Raw genomic sequence first — 16705 nt, 5'->3', positions numbered from 1 at the left:
TATCGTCGACGATGAAGTTGTATAAGATAGCAAAGAACAGAGAAATACCAGTTATGGGATAAAACAGAAACAGCACGACACAGGACGAGCGAGTAAAGAGCACAGGACAGAGCGCTCTATCCTGTGCTCTTTACTCGCTCGTACTTTGTCGCGCTGTTTCTGTTTTATTACAGTGACGAACCAACTAGCCCCTTTGAACACACTGCTAACGAGCGATGGCACGTGTGACCGGTACCTCCTACGGCCCGACTCGATGCCCATCCTGCCTTGTGAACAGGTGTCATAGTTAACGGTTATCGTCATCGTCGTCGTCGTCGTCACCACCACCACCACCACCACCACCACCACCACCACCACCACCACCACCACCACCACCATCATCATCATCATCATCATCATCATCATCATCAGCAGCAGCAGCAGCAGCAGCAGCATCATCATCATCATCATCATCATCATCATCACCACCACCGCAATCATCATCTCCACCATTACCACCACCACCATCGTCAGCTGCAGCATCTGCCATATCGGCTGCTGTGTTTCCGTCGCTTCATTCAGAATACTTCGATGGAAAACCCATATCGACTTCTTGGTCTTAAGCTCTACCGCGAGCGAATGTTACGTTATGTGGTTTGATTGTTGTGAGAGGGATGTATTACCGGGTGTTTCAGTTGACGAACACTTTGAAAACTTTTTTTTCTTAAATTACCTCGAACTTGCGATAAAAATGCGCTGTCGTTCCACTTACTTTCTTAACAAAACGTCGTTTTATGCATTGAAGCACAAGAGTAACTGTACCGCCAATTCATTTCTTCCCAAATTTTGAGAATGACTATTTAGAATCTGGTGTCATCTTGAGAATTCGTTCCAAGTGGATCCGCCTTGCGAACTCCCCGGCTAGAATCTGTAAATTGCAATATGTGCCGTAAGATAATTAAGTAAACACTTATTTAATAATTTTTGCCAGTTAGACGATTATGCATTTGAACTGTTTGCGTCAGTAATCTCAGCCTCTTCGAGTAGACCAGCTCACGAACTAGAATTGTGCTATATGTCACAGGTTTTCCTAAAAATTTTTGGAAGTGTTGATTTAAACTCCCGGTTCATATACAGGGTGTTTCAGTGAACAATTTCAAAAATTTTTAAAGGTTTCCTGTGGCAGATAGCTCAATTCTAATTTGTGAGCCGGTCTACTCGAAGCGGCGGACAGTACATGCACAAAAGTTGAAATGCACAATCGACTAATTAACAAGAACTCACTAATGAACTTTCTAGCTAATTATGACCTATATTGCTATTAACAAATCCTAGCCGTGGACTTCGCAAGGCGGATCCACTTGGAACGAATTCTCAGGACGACGCCAGTTTCGAGATATAAATTCCCGAACTTTGCGGAGAAATGCATTGGCGTTCTAGTTAATTGTTTGCTTCAGTGCATGAAATGACGTTTTCGTAACAAATTAAGTGGAACGCCAAGGCATTTCTCCGCAAAGTTCGGGAATTGATATCTCGAAAATGGTGTCGTCCTGAGAATTCGTTCCAAGTGGATCCGCCTTGCGAAGTCCATTGCTATATAGACTTTGTAAATTGCAATAGGGACCATAATGTAATTTCGTGACCAATCCCCAATGCGTACGAGCCACATTGTTGCTGGTCAGCAACAACAACAACTCGTATGTCTGCGTGGTTCACGCAGGCGCTGTGTGGCTTGCACGTCGAGGGCGAGAATTTCACTACTCATCTCTCGCGAACTCGACTACGCCTGCCGGTGAACGTGCCAGTGTCTTGACAGCACCTCCCCCCCCCCCCCCCCTTCCCTGTCGCGTCGAACGACAAAGGAACGATCCTTTGTCTCCAGCGTGTAGCTTCTTAAAGCAGCAACCTGTAATTTGGCCCTTCGCGCGCTGCGAAAAGAACGCAGCGGGGCGGTCTTCTTCTATTTGTGAACCTAATGGCGGCCTTTTGTAGAGCAACAAACACGTCTCGAATGGGGACGCGTACAGGTTACGAACCTAGACAAAACAGGCGCCTGTATCTATAGGGAAGGCGTCAGTCACTCTCTACCCTTGTCCGGTTGTCCGTGAAGCAGGCACTGAAATATGCAGCTACCACCGCGGACGGCTGGCTCACTTTGCATATATGACGACAGCGTATACAGCAACAGGAACGGGTGCGTTTGATTCTGGCGCAGCGCTTATACCTTTGCAAAGCCCCGTGGAGCTCTAGCAGTTCTTAACGTCGATTACTTAAAGGGAAACTAGAGAGAAAACAATTAAACCAGTTGATTGATAAGGCATTCTTTCGAAACTATGGGTTCTCCTCAATTTTGGCGCAATGTGTTGAACATATTAGAGTAGACAAACAACGCGGATTTTTACATTTCTTTTCTATTTTTTTTCAGTTTTTTTTTAAATTTCGCGACGAGAACTCACTAGTGGATTTCAAAGTATACAGGGTGTCTCAGCTATCCTTGGCCAGATTCTTAAAAATATGCAAATGCCGCGTAGCTGGGCAGGACAAAAGTAGTGTTTTTTCTTCATTTGGCGATGCTTAAACTATATGTTTCTTCTGCCTAATTAGATAATTAGTCTTGATTAATTAATCAATTTTTCAAATGTTATAATTAGATGAAAATTGCCAATGAGAAAATTGTAGAGCGACATGAGAAAACTCCCGATACAGCGTTCTGTCCCTCAATATGTGCTACACAAAAGTGTTTTGCCGAGCGTGAAAGGAGGCCGCGAGTACCCGCAAAATTGCCACGCGACTGGCCGCTCGAGGCACTTTGCGTGTATTCGCGGGCTTCTTTCACGTTCGGAAAAACACTTTTATGTAGCACATACTGAGGGACAGAACGCTGTATCGAGAGTTTTCTCATGTCGCTCTACAATTTTCTCATTGACAATTTTCATCTAATTATAACATTTGAGAAGTTAATTAAGGCGAATTATCTAATTAGGCAGAAAGAAGAAAATAGATTGAATGTCTACAAGCGACGGCAAACAACATTATCTTTGTGCTGTCCCGCTACGTGGTATTTGCACATTTTTAAACTCTGGCTAAAGATAGCTGGGACACCCTGTATACTTTGAAAAAAAAAAGAAGGGGAGGGGGGCTTAGGATTAAAACTGAACGCCCTGGTAAAATTTATGGTTGACCCTGGAATCAGTGCTGGGCCAAAGGTAATATATTTTAGCTTGAAACAATCAACGAGCTTCTGCTTACCAGTTAGTATGTCAGTTATATTAGCAAAGCAATGATGTTAAGCTGCGAGAGGGACTCCAGCTCGCTCGGGCTCTCTTTCAGAGGGGAATTGCAGGCTCGCTACGTTTTTGTGGCTGGAGCTTGTACGGAATTCTTATAGGTTGTCAGCCACTGTAGGCTGAAAGTAGCCACAAAGTCGCCGTCGAACTAAATGACGTCGCGGCACGCTGGCGTGGGACTGTCAACGCTACGTCGGTACCCGTCTTTCGATGTGCAACATTTGAGGCCATATTGAACCTCCTGTGGTGGTAGGTATAGCTGGTTGTAGCGATTTAAAAAAAGAAAAAGAAATGTAATTGGACAAGCCATACCAAAGTATTTGCCCACTTTAGTATCCCCTTAAGATATTACCTGTGTTAGTCACTAATTCCACTGAAATAGCAAAGTAGCCGCTGCTACAATAAGCGAAGGGGACGTTCCGTCTTAGTATTTCTACTTTGGGGACTTTCGCCCCACATGTATTGCATTTTGTAATGTTAAACTTTGATCTCATCATGTCTGAAATAAATAAATAAATAAATAAATAAATAAATATATACATATATATATATATATATATATATATATATATATATATATATATATATATATATATATATATATATATATATATATATATATATATATATATATATATATATATATATATATATATATATATATATATAAAAGATGGGTGGCGATTACGACCAGAAGCTGCCCCCTAACTGCAGCTCATCTCGACATCAATGATTTAGACAGCGTGTATTTAGCTGTAGTCTAATATATGATCGCTACAGAAGCACTACACTGTGTTTGAAGGTGAAAAAAAAGATTTTTTTTCGCCAGCCACAGCAGCCGAAATACAAGATACCTCGAAATCCGTGACGTATATCGCACCGAATGAACTGACGCCGCTCTCCGACTTCGAGAAGACTTGAAACCCCTCCAGTTTATGAAGAGGTGCCGGCGTTGTATGTGCGACAGAACATTTTGAGGAGGGCGGAAAATCGTGACCGGCGATCATTATTGAACAGCTTCGACGGCAGACAACAACGCCGCGGGCTTGAATCGTCGAACGGCGCGTGCCGCACCGGCGTCAATTAGGTTGCAGCTGCGCGACACAGCAACATCGTTTGCCAGCTGCGTCTCTTTACTCAAGACGCTGAGAGAGAGAGAGAGAGAGAGAGAGAGAGAGAGAGAGATGTAACCGTGACGCGAGACTAGCAGCCGTTTCTCACACTCGGCCTCGCTTATTACTTGTTTAGTATTCTTTTGCTGTTGTTGTTGGTTCTCCCGGGACGTCCTCAGTGCAAGGCGACTCTTTCATAACTGCCGCAGCTCCGTTCTGCCGTGACTCCAAAAGGCATCTTGCCTCGTTCTTGTTCGCGTGTTTAACGAGCCAGAGATCTGAGAACGGCATGGGTCCGTGTATGCGTGTATCGAGGTGATAGAATACACTTCTCTCGGGCGCCGAAGCGCTTGTAGGAAGGTAATCAGTTCAAATACTGGGTGGGAGCCAATAATGAATGAAAGTTGTTATGTAATGAAAGAAAGAGAGAGAAAGCAAGGAGGGTAAAGACGAGGAAGTCAACCAGATGAGCGTCCAGTTCGCGATACCCACACTGGGAGTAAGCGAAAGTGGGGAATAGAAAAAGGGAGAGAGTGAACACCGCATGCGCGGGAGAATCCACAGCAAAATGTACACAATTCAGTCACTGAGGCTGGTGTCCCCCCCCCCCCCCCCCCCCCCAAAAAAAGAAAGCAGTATACAAATAGCCTTCTGGGCCAGCGGTGCATGTGGTCAACGGTCCGATACTTTTCGTCTCAGAAGATTATCCGGAGTCCAGGCCGGTTTAGTGCGGTGTGTGAGAGATATGCGCTGGACTTCCTCGGATCCGCGAGCTCCGCACGTTGGTGTATTGCCGATACTAGGGGACGCCTGCCTGATCCTTTGCCCCAGCACGCCACTGCAGATTTTACGGGTGATACAGGAAATCACACGTGATGCACCAATCACACGCATTCAAAGTACGGAAGCACGCGCGCAGTGTGCAGCTAAACAATGTCCCTGGCCAAGACAAGAGTCCCAGGCTGTGTTTCGATACCCGCCGAAGGCGTACGGCTAAACAGTCAGCTAAACGGACAACGTCCATCAAGCTTCGTTCCTATTCTCACAAAGCGGGCAAAACAGACAGCTTGGCGAAGACAGCATCCAAGTCAAAAAACGACTTTGGCTACGTTGCTGTCTAAACAAAATGGCCGCTGAGCAGAATTTTTGGCAACCCACGGTCGTTCGGAAGCGCGAGCACACAGAATGAAAAAGAACGAGACACAACGAGCGCAGTCAAAAGTTTGGAAACTCGATTGGAAGATCGTTTGCGCACAAACAAATATTAATAAAAAAAAGCGCAGTCACGCTTTCCTATGCGCTTAATGTAGACTACGTTGTGTTTTTCATGGGTTCGCACACGAAAGAAGTTCAGATGCAGCGATAACATGTTCTTTTCTTGGCTTTTTTTCTTGTCGACGCGATGTGGCGTCGAGTCGTGGAGACGCCTTTCGAATGGGGTCCATTACTCGGGCACGAAGTTGTCGTCTTAGCTGTAAAACGTAGAACGTCTCCTACGCTGGCCAGAACTGGAACAGATGCACCGCCGGACAAAGTCTCTCCTAGCCGCCTTCGTTGCCAAATCACATTTGTCCCGGATTTCGCGAGACTTATCGCTGAATGTCGGTAAGGAATTGTCGGACATCTGAGGACGCGGTTAAACTCTAACATCTAACATAGCAGATAAATACTGGAAATCTTTTTTTTTTTACTATTGTCGTTGTAATCAATGGCTGCCTCAGTGAACATTTTCTTTTCCTTTCTTATTTTTCGTATGATGATCGTATCGAGAGAGAACAAAGAGACCTGAATGGGCAGTTAATTATGGCCGAGAACGAGAGATATATCAATTCTCCTGCAAGACATGTTCGTTCAAGAATTTTTTTCTTGTTTTCTTAGATGTGCATACGGTTGGAAGACTTCCCAATGAAGTTGTATGTATTGTATGCAACGAGTTATTTGCGTCATCACCGGAACGTTATTCTTTGTTTTGCAAGACAACCGCCCCCTTATACGGAAGGCAGCATTCTTAGACCCTGGTCCCAGCCGGCGTCGGCACGATCTGCTTTAAAAGTGCTATTGTGCTTTTTAAAGGAAACGAGACTCATTGGAAAACTACAGAATGTGCGAACTGATGCGTTTTTTTTAATCTTCTCTTGTTATCTTATATTCTCTGCCCTTACCCCATCCCCCTGTGCAGAGTAGCCAACTGGACACTTGATCTAGTTAAGCTATCGGCCTGATCGCCTCTTGTTTTCATTCCTTCCTTTGTTTTGCAACGTACTGCTTCTATCTTTTATGCCCTGCAGCGTACTCATAAATAATACCTCCCACCTCCTCTCTCCACCTCACCCACCACCATCTTAAGACCACTCAATGGGACTGTGCTTAAATAAATAAATAAATAAATAAATAAATAAATAAATAAATAAATAAATAAATAAATAAATAAATAAATAGGCAGATATGTAAATGCCCTACTTCGTAACTTTCGAGAAATTCTGCGCAAGAAAATCCTGGAACAAGTAAATGTGCCCTGACTCTCGTGAAGTCACGCTGACGTCAACGGCAACGCGGCTCGAGCGCGGAATTCCAAGCATGAAAAGCGGGGCTTAACTTTCTACGCATAATAAACGTTTTTCGGGAAAGAAATGGAAGCTGAGTACCTTGCCTGTCTACACCTTATTTACTGCTTTTCTTCGGCTATCTCTTTAAACGCGCCGAAAAGGTGTCCGCTAGCTGTCACCGTTTCTGAATGTACTTGGGTCCCGGTCGCAGCTCGAACCGAAGCCCGAAACGAGCGTGGCACCAGCCGGACGACGCCGTGAGAGACGCCCCCGTGGCGAACATCTGCCTCACCTGACGTATTTTTTTTTTCTTGGTTGGGGGCGTCTCAATCAGGCTGTCCATTGAGCCCGACCCGATGGCAGTCGCTGCAGCAGAATCCGCGCACCCTGACACGTGTCAAGCTGCTTGCCTACGTCTACGAAGTGTGCCCGACTCGCAGCGAACACCGGAGAGTCGAGGAAAAGAAGAAAGAAAAAAAAGCAATACAATATTTACCTGACTTGCGAGGCGCTTTGTTGAGATGGTGCGTGCAGATTGTCTTATACTTCCTGCACCGTAAACCGATTTGTAGCCTTTTTTATTTAGTGTATACCCCCAGGTCCAGAGACATTACAGAGGGGTGTGGTTAAATCAGTATAAATAAATATAACGAGCAGGAGAGTAATAAAGCAACGCTTAGTAAAAGGAGCTCAGTATACAACGTTAGCTAAAGATACGCATCGACATGTGATTAACTAATAAAGAAACTAACACGAACAACTAATAAAAACGAGCTGTTATAGTGGTATATAGTGTAAGTGGCTGCGTTAAACAATATTAGGTAAACAATTCTTGAACTGATCATAGTTTACTGTGGCAGCAATGTGGGCGCAGCAAGGCGATCCCACTCTTGGGGTGGGCGTGGTATACTTATGGCCGAGTAAACCATTTCTTCTGCATGACGTAATACCAGCTTTGTGGTGATGATCTAGCCGAGATCATACGTAATCAGGAGGTAAAATAAGTTGGTCACGAGATAAAGAGCGGTGAAATATGTGGTGAAAAAGGCAGAGACGAGAGATTTTGCGGCGGTGTGCTAGTGATGGCAAGTCGAGATTAGATCTCACGCTACTTATACACTGGCAGTTCTGTTATAGTTAGAGAGGATGAAGCGGGAGAGGGTGTTGTGAACCATTTATACGAAGTGTACCAACTGACTTCGTGACCACTGTACTGGACTTTGGCGTCGTATTCGAGTTTTGAGCGAAATAATGTTGTATAACGCAAACGTCCACGTTTTAGAGGCATTTACGAATAGCTTTGGTGAATGTATCGAAGTTGTCGTTTCGTTTTGCGTTGTTAGTTACGTAGGTAATGTGAGCGGCCCAAGTTAGGTCCTTCGTTATGTGAAAGCCGCGGTATTTGCAAGAATCTATTGCTTCCAAAGGCACGTTATTGAGGTAGCAAGATTATAACTCGTGGCTGGATCTTTTTGCGGACAGGAATTTACATTTCTTAATGTTCGATTCCATGGACCATTTTTTTTTTTTGCACCGATTCGCAATTGCGTCAAGGCCGGTTTGAAGACAGTTTGTGTCATTGGGGTGAGACATTTCCCGAAAGAACTACGCAGTCATCAGCTAATAGGTGTATTTGGGATGAGATGCATTTGGACAAGTCGTTAATATAGATGAGAAAGGGTAGCGGACCAAGCACGGAACGTAGCGGTACGTCGGAGTTCACAGGGCTTAGTGTGGAGTTCTTGTTAGAAAAAACAATTTGAGAAAGGTTTAGCAGAGAGCATTCAAGTCAGGTGACGAGTTTTGAATCGAGCTTAGGTTAACTTAATTTGAAAAGTAATAACTTATGGCACATCCTGTCAAACGCCTTCGAAGAGTCTAAAAGAAAATGCAGTCTGCCAAGAAGCCATGATCAAGGCTGACGTTCAGTTTATGCGCGAATATTATGAACCGAGTCTCACATGAACAAGTTTTCCGAAAGCCATGTTGTGAGAAAAACAAAAAAGAAATAAATCGAGAGACTTGACAGCATTTGAAAACAGAATATGTTCCAGTAGCTTGCATAGGATTCTAGCGAGTGAAATGGGCCGATAATTAAGGGGGGAGTGTTTTCTTACCTGCTTTATGAAGTGAAATCACCTTCCTTGTCTTCCAATTGTCAGGGATAGAAACATCGTCTAGCGACTACTGAAATATTTGTGCTAATGTAATTAAGGAATAGCACTGGTACTTCTTGAAAATATCGGATTAATTGAGTCGCAACCAGCAGATTAAACTTTTACCGTAATAATCACATTTTCTACGCCAATATAGGGTCAATGATAATAGGAGACATCGGAAGGTATAGTCACAGTACTGCGGAGCCGACGGTGAGATATTCGATGTTTCAAAGAAATTAGTTGCACGAACTTCATTAAGAACGTCTCCGCACATGTTCGAAGGGATGACGTATACCCTGTACTGTCAACAAGGCTTGTGAAATGATAATCCTTTAGGTTTGCGACACGCCAAAACGTTTTGGGGTCACTTATTAGCATGGATGGTAGCGTGTTATATTAGAGTGTAAGAGTGTTAGTAATAGTAATTTTTGGCTGTAACTTACAGCCTTACACCCTTAAAGGCGTAAGGGTGCGATCTATAGGTCGATTCGCATCCTCAACAATCCTTAAGGCTGTGAATCGGTTTACTGCAAAAACCGGATGCCTGTAAGACCCAATATGCTTCTGTGCATCCACATGACTTATAGCTTTCACAACAACGAGCGGAATAACGCATAAAAAAGAAAGAGAAGGAAGAAAAGCAAGACGTAGCTTATATCATATTGAGGTACATAATTATTTTTTATTTAATACTTAGATAGTTGATTATTCATACATGTAACAGTAGGCACTTTAAATCCCATTTGCAATCCGTTTTCATTTCACCTGAATTTATTCAAAAAATTTAGCGCCCATCCACTCTAAGATGAATGATAACCAGCGAAGCTGTATCGGGATGACTATACTGACAACCATATTGATCTATATGGTTATTGCTATGTTGATTGAACAGAGACACATACGCGTAACCTCGTGGTTGTTATCGTCTTTATTTTGTCTTATTCGTCGCTGCAGTGACCGTTTGCTTTGTGGTCGGTGTGGTACGCCGCGATGGGTTGCACTGCTTCGCTAGACAAGTTCTTGCCAAAAGTTAAGTCTACACACGACCGGTGACGCGCGGTCGGCACATTTACGTTTGTGCAGCACTCAATTCCAAGCCGTTCCAGCAGGAAGGGTACAATCCACTTGCCGTTGGGGCGCGCTACGTCGACGATCAAGTCGACCATTGGTGGATACACTATTGCATTTTATTGTACTTTTCGACCCTCCAATGGGAGCGAAGGGGTGCCGTCATCCCACGTTAACAATTGGATGACTATATATATATATATATATATATATATATATATATATATATATATATATATATATATATATATATATATATATATATTATTATTATTATTATTATTATTATTATTATTATTATTATTACGATATTATCGGTAGATACCCGGGAGACGAGCCGCCGCGAGAACGACGTCGAAGTGGGTCGGTGCCCTTGGCGCGAGTGAATGTCGGCCTGGCGTTCTGGCGCCAGTCCAGTGGAAATAGCCTGTAAATAGCCTCTTTCGTCTGTGTCTTGCTACAAGTAACGTTCTGGTTGAGGTTCTGGGTATCTACCGATAATATCGTAATACGTAATATATATTTCATCGCCGTATCATGATTTATTATTCCGTGCCCTTCTCCCAGCGTATGGTCAGCCAACTAGTTGACATTTCTGGTTAACATGCCTGCCTTGTCTCTTCCTTCCCCCCCCCCTCTCTCTCTGGAGAGATAAATTTATTTACAGAAAGGCAGAAAGGTCGACCTGAGCCATAACTTGCTTTGGCCTGCTACTCTACATTGGGTGAAAGAGACGGGGAGGGAAGGGCTGATGAGTGATGATGATGATGATATAAGGAAGAGATGCGTATATACCTCTCTCTCTCTCTCTCTCTCTACTCAAAACCCTTCGTGATGCGAGAAACTCTGTTCGCGCAGTGCCGGAGCGGCCACGTGATTCTAGCAATCCTCGTCAACACGAACTATCGGCGCACACAACTGCGAGAGACAGCGATATATACGAGTACTCGTGCCACACGAAACGTAGCTCTTATTATTCCTGGTGGAGTGTCACAGAGCCTTTGCATAAATCATTATCGTTTTCCTCTACCGCTGGACACCCACAGGCTTTTAGCCGCGTGATGAACACTCCGAATGGACGCCGGCATGAAGGAAGATTGCCGCCATTCTCCCCCGAGCCGCTAGCTGTCCACGTTTACACAGATTTGCTTCCCCGCGTGCTTTATGCGTCTGGCCGCGGCTATGCAAACACGGCTTGCACATTACGCTCACTCGCACGCGTGTGGCTGAGTGCATGCGCGAATCTACTGAAAGCGACGGCGCCTACCGCTAAAAACGGTGCTGCCGCGTTTCGATTTTTGAACGCGAGCCAAGTCGAGAGAGGTTCGCTTTTGGGGCTCCGCCATGACTGCGCTCCAAAGTGCGAACAAACAGCGGCACGCACCCCACGGACGACGGGGCCGACGCAGCAGCAGACATATCGGCACGGCGGAGCCGGAAGAAAGGTTTCCGTCACACATCCGCCCTCCATTGCCGCCGCTGCCTTCGCTTCGCGTCGGTTGGCTCGACATTTCATCCGTGTCAGGCGACATGGTGCTGCGGTGGGCAGTGCAGGGGTGACGTCTCGGTGCTAAGACCCTCCGGCCGTTCGCAACATCGTTCGTGCGTGCGTACGACGGCTTGGTCAAGGCCAAGATGTGAAAGACAGAAAGTCGTCAGAGGCAGCTAAAAAGGGAAGAGAGAGAGAAGGAAGGTGGGGCGTCGGGCGTGACTTCGCGTACGGTGCTGCCCGAACCCGGCCGCCGGAACTGGCGAAATCGTCAGCCGTCTGGAAGCTCGGGAAAACGACGCTGCAGTAGCGGACGACAAGCGATAGCAGTCGACGCCCGCCCGTCTCCTCCCCCCCACCCCCCCGACCCTCAACGGAGGAGCAGAAGCGCGACACTTGTCACCGAGTCGCAGCGGCGGCTGTTAGGAAGCGATCGTCAACGAGCTAGCCTGCCTGGCTTTCCGTAGTCCCCAGAAAGAGAGATAAATGGATGGCGTCTGTTTCGACGATGCGGGAGGCCGGCTGCGGAAAGCGAGAAAGTGACGGGCAGCCAGCCCTTCCCACTCCGCCGCTGCCGCCGCGGCAGCGCAGGGCCCCGTGGTGGTGCTGCGCGTGCGGCGATGCCGTCGTGGTGCCGTTCCCCGTTGTGTGTGTGAGTCAGTCGTAGCGGTGAAAGGAGCTGCGCTGCGCGCCGGCGCGGCTCCCGCTCGAGTCGCCCTCTCGGTTGCGTCTCGGGTCGGCCGGCTGTCACTTGGCGGAGACCAGAGCCGCCGTGGGGTACGGCGACCACGTGGCTCCGTGGCGTCTCGGATTTTAGCCGACCCGCAACAACGGGGGGGAAGCGGCCGTCCGACTACTCGCCCGCCGTTCACGGACAGGATACTCGGAAAGGCGCCGGCTCCAACTCAGCGCGCGCTTCCTCGTCCCGATCCGGCGTGCTCATCACTCGGCGCCGCAGACGTGCCTTCGTAAGTCCGTTGTGTGCATTTTAGATACGGTTTCTCCAGAGAGGGTGGCGTTACTTGAGCGGGACACGATAGCGGAAAGCAACAGTCATTGCAGACGACAGGAACAGGTGACACTGTCCTTGCGTCTTTCTGGAGCGCGATCTTATCGGAAAGCGAATCGTTCGCACGCCCTCGCGTGATTGGTCGGAATCGTGATTTCCTCTCCAATAACGTGATGCTCACCAATCGCGCGAGAGCGAGTGAGCGGTTAGTTTTCCAAGCCGTTATGAGATCGCACGCGTTGTGTCCTGCTTTTGTTAGTTTGGCAGTATTTCTTGGAGCTGCACTACGCGTTTTGTCGGTCCATGCTGTATAATCTTTCAGTCATGTCTAGTAGCGTTGTTCGGCCCTGCATCTGGTACTAAACCAACCTTGCCTTACGCCCCTAGTTTAGTTATAAGTACAGTAAAACATTTTTTTTTTTTGCATATAAGGAGAACCCTCGGCTATAGTAGCGCGGAAAGGAGAATCACGGATTCTGACAGTGTCATGTCAGAACAGTAATTCTGAAACAATGTACAGTGCCGATCCGCAGTTAACATAAAATAAGGCATTGAACGAAAGCTATAGGGCCGATATAAACCCAACTTTTTCTTCTACTATGTTAGAAAAGTGTGACCGATATGACGCGTACGCACATAAGTTGTAGGGTTCGCTGGTAACAGCCTTGACGTGAAATCTGATTTATGGAATCCACTGCTGTAAAGGAAATGCATTGTCCGCCTAACTGTGGACACTGTATAGCTGTGTACTCTCGTATTCGCGCCTTACTTGATAGTTTTATCACTGAGCGTTAATGTGCTGTTGTTACTTCAGTTTCATGTCAGTTTCCAGCTTGCTGCATGCTTCATGAGTCTTCCATGTTCGGGTAACGTACGTCAAAATGCTTCAATTACAACTGAGGAGACTTGCGCATTATTTTGAACAGGCGCCTCTTCAGTTGCAGCTATCCCACCACGTCCGTGTAGTAGGTAGCAGGATACCACAAGCTCGGAGTGTTGCGATATCTAGAAAAGGTCTTCAGACCTACAGCATCTTACACAATAGGAGTTTAAAATAGAGAGAGAGAGAGAGTTGCTGGTGTCGCCCCGTTTAGCATGTTGCAGAGCCACTGTCGTATACAAAGTGACGATGTTAGTATAGGTAATCATTGCCGCAGTCTTCGCTATATCATATGCTCATCTTTACCCCCCTCTAACCCAACTTAACCTAACATAAGCTGACCAAGCATAACCCTATCTAATCCGACATTACCCAACTGAAATCAGTTAAGCTATTTACCACTGTCCGAGACTGTGACCTAAGCTGACCGAACGCAATCCAACCCAATCCAACTTAAGCCAACCTCATCCAACTGAATTCGGTTGAGGTATTTGCTAGATCGAAACGATTTTCGCGGTTTTCGTGTTCTGTTAACGCTTCCTCCTCAACATAAAGAAAACGGAACGAAAGAACAAAGAAATCAAGAAAAGTCCGCTGACTTGGCATTTATCAAAGCTGCGGTGCTTAGACATAATTACCGTGCAATCACTGTCGACGGGACGTGCGCAGTAAGACAACTCCTATCTCCCGCGTGTACGTGAATGACGCTGTTACTTAGGCATAAATAAAACCGGCGGACGTGGTCTTTATGATGCGATAACAGCGTCACTGCAGGCCTTGGTGTCATTGGAACTGACGGATGGAGTGAAAAGACGACAGACCCGCCTTCCCGGCGGCCCATTTGTATACGAAGTGTATTTCAACGCCCGCGACACAAAACGTCTACTTTCATGTGGCGTATACCTTCGGATGAAGAAAAAAAAATTGAGGACACCCAAGCACGTTTTATGAGTTGTTAATGCGAAAGCCTTAATGTCCAATTGAACGCCACTATGCGGTCTTTCGAGCTACGAACTCCTCGCAGGCAAGCGAGCGCGTTGTGACGCTTGGACAAATGAGCAGTTCTTTTTTCTTTATTGCCGTCTTTGACATACACAAACAATACACAAAAGATAATACATGTCAACAAGGATTTTGCTGGCACAACCTACTAACATTTTTTTTTCGATGCTGCCAGTTTATTTAGCATGTAAATCCACGTTGGCTGTTCAGGGAGTGCCCGATGGACATCCCTGAACCGTATTGCAGCTTCAATGAAGCGATCCCGTGTAGGTCGCGAATCGACATCAGCATTGTTAAAGTGCAAAAAAGAAAGAAAGAAAAAGAGCTGGTTTTGCCCACTGGGTAAGACACTCGGCTACCGAACGTGGGATCGTAGGCTCGAAACTCACTACTGCCAACATTTTTCATTTCGAATTTATTCTGTATTAATTTATCTATAGTGATTACTGAGGGGAAGTTAGAACGTAGGCGAGAGCTTTTGCGGGCAAGAAACGCGTCGATTTCCAAAAAATTATGTTGCGTCCTGCATTGTTGCTACGAGCTCTACTTTTTTTCCTACTTTTACACGAGTTGTCAATCGCGTGTGGCCAGCTCCCACACTTTTTTAAGTTGTTACAATCTCTGGTGCTTCTAAAGTCACTGCCTACCCAAAGATGCTAACACTGACGCCTGAGCCAGAATGAAAAGCAGATATTCTCGAGCAGTACGCCTGTCTCTTTCCTTTCTGAAATATCAGTACCACAGAGTGTGTGAGAATCACTCCGCTCTGTTTATGCAGGGTGCAGGGTATTGGGCCCTTCTGTATCGCTATGTTTGCGGCGTTCTTGCAGCTCAAACAGGACATTTCCGGTAGTCATTTCGGTTTTATACGCAGTGCCCTCATCAACACCTGAACTATAGCTGCGCCGCCCACTGCGCTTTTCTACAAAAAAAAAAAAAAAGAAGACGAAGAAGAAGAAGAAAAAGAAAATTTCACCTGTATAATTGACGATTAAAGTAAAAAGATTTGGGGATGTGGCTTTCACGAAAGAAGGGCGCATTACAAGCCCCGTTCTTGCTAGCAGCAGGTAAAACTGTGCAACACAGTGTTGGCCGTGTGCCGTATTACGTGCAGGTTGCCTACCTGAATTTCAAGTTGCCCGTTCAGGCACGGGAAATATTTCGCTTTTTTCGTAGATCTCGCACCCTCTGTGATGCCGATATGGCTATAGTACCTGTCGGGCGTGTGCGCACGCCACAATTATTTTTTGAACGTGTAAATTAAGCCAGTTGTCCCGTCGCCGTGATTTCGCAGACGGACAGATGCTGTCCCTTTGTGCGGATATGATGGCAAGTGCCACATTGCCGTGAAGCAAACGACTTATGTATAGTATATTTTCCTTTATATCCGGTCAGAGCGTTTCAATCACCCTTATACACTGTAAAATAAAGGGTGTATAGACTATTATCTAGACGATGTACAATGACAATGGACAATGAACGCTAATTATACTCAGCCTTCCTTATTCAAATATCTCCTTCTCTCTTTCTCTCCCCAGTGCCCTTCCCCGCGCACAGCAGCATGTCAGCGATGTCTATACTCCGGCTAAACTCTCTGCCTTTCATTAAAGGGTTCTCTCTCTCTCTCTCTTCAAGTCTCAATGCTTGCTTCTTGGTCTCTTTGCTTGCCTCGCCGGCACCAAGCAGCCGAGAGGGCTTTTTTTTTTTTCTCATCAAAACTCGCACTGCCTCGGCTCACGGTAAATAGCGCCACGCAGGAAGACGCAGAAGATGCCGTTGTTAATTTGCCAACCCATCCATGCTCGCTTTAAACTGCAGATTTGACTTATAAGCTTTGTGACGTTAAAGCAGCGCAGTGTTGTGGACTCCCGGCTGACATCAGCCAATCAATGACAGAGTTCAGAGCGTTGTTCACCCGAAACGGTTCATTTTAATATGCGGCCTTCGCCAGTGTGCGATATGTAGGAAATGCGGTAATTGAGTGAATGTTCATTGCTGCACCTTCTCCTAAAATGGTGGGCTAAACCTGCAGGAACCTAATTCCGTTAATTAGCTTTGTCTTCCAAACCGTGTTGCCTATATCCGGTGAGGGAGCTGTTGGTGGCGTGATTTAGGTTCGTGCAGCGAATCCGGGAAACTACCCGGCAAATACTGTATCCGGGAAATACTATCCG

The 16705-nt window shown here is 46.0% G+C and overlaps 1 protein-coding gene across 3 annotated transcripts in view; it reads left to right on the top strand.

Annotated features, from left to right (window-relative positions):
• Positions 1 to 16705, top strand: part of LOC135910736 (beta-1,4-glucuronyltransferase 1-like) — a 113971-nt gene that overhangs the window by 55470 nt on the left and 41796 nt on the right. Inside the window, exon 1 of one of the 3 annotated variants that reach the window (XM_065442800.1) lies at positions 12010 to 12608. The exons of the other annotated variants lie outside the window; for them this stretch is intronic. The gene's annotated coding sequence lies outside the window, so the exon portion shown is untranslated. Of the gene's footprint in view, positions 1 to 12009; positions 12609 to 16705 lie in introns of those variants that run through there. 3 annotated transcript variants of the gene reach the window in all.

The sequence above is a fragment of the Dermacentor albipictus genome, chromosome 2 (genome assembly GCF_038994185.2).
Source record: "Dermacentor albipictus isolate Rhodes 1998 colony chromosome 2, USDA_Dalb.pri_finalv2, whole genome shotgun sequence".
Lineage (NCBI taxonomy): Eukaryota > Metazoa > Arthropoda > Arachnida > Ixodida > Ixodidae > Dermacentor > Dermacentor albipictus.
This window is presented reverse-complemented; position numbering and strand designations above follow the sequence as displayed.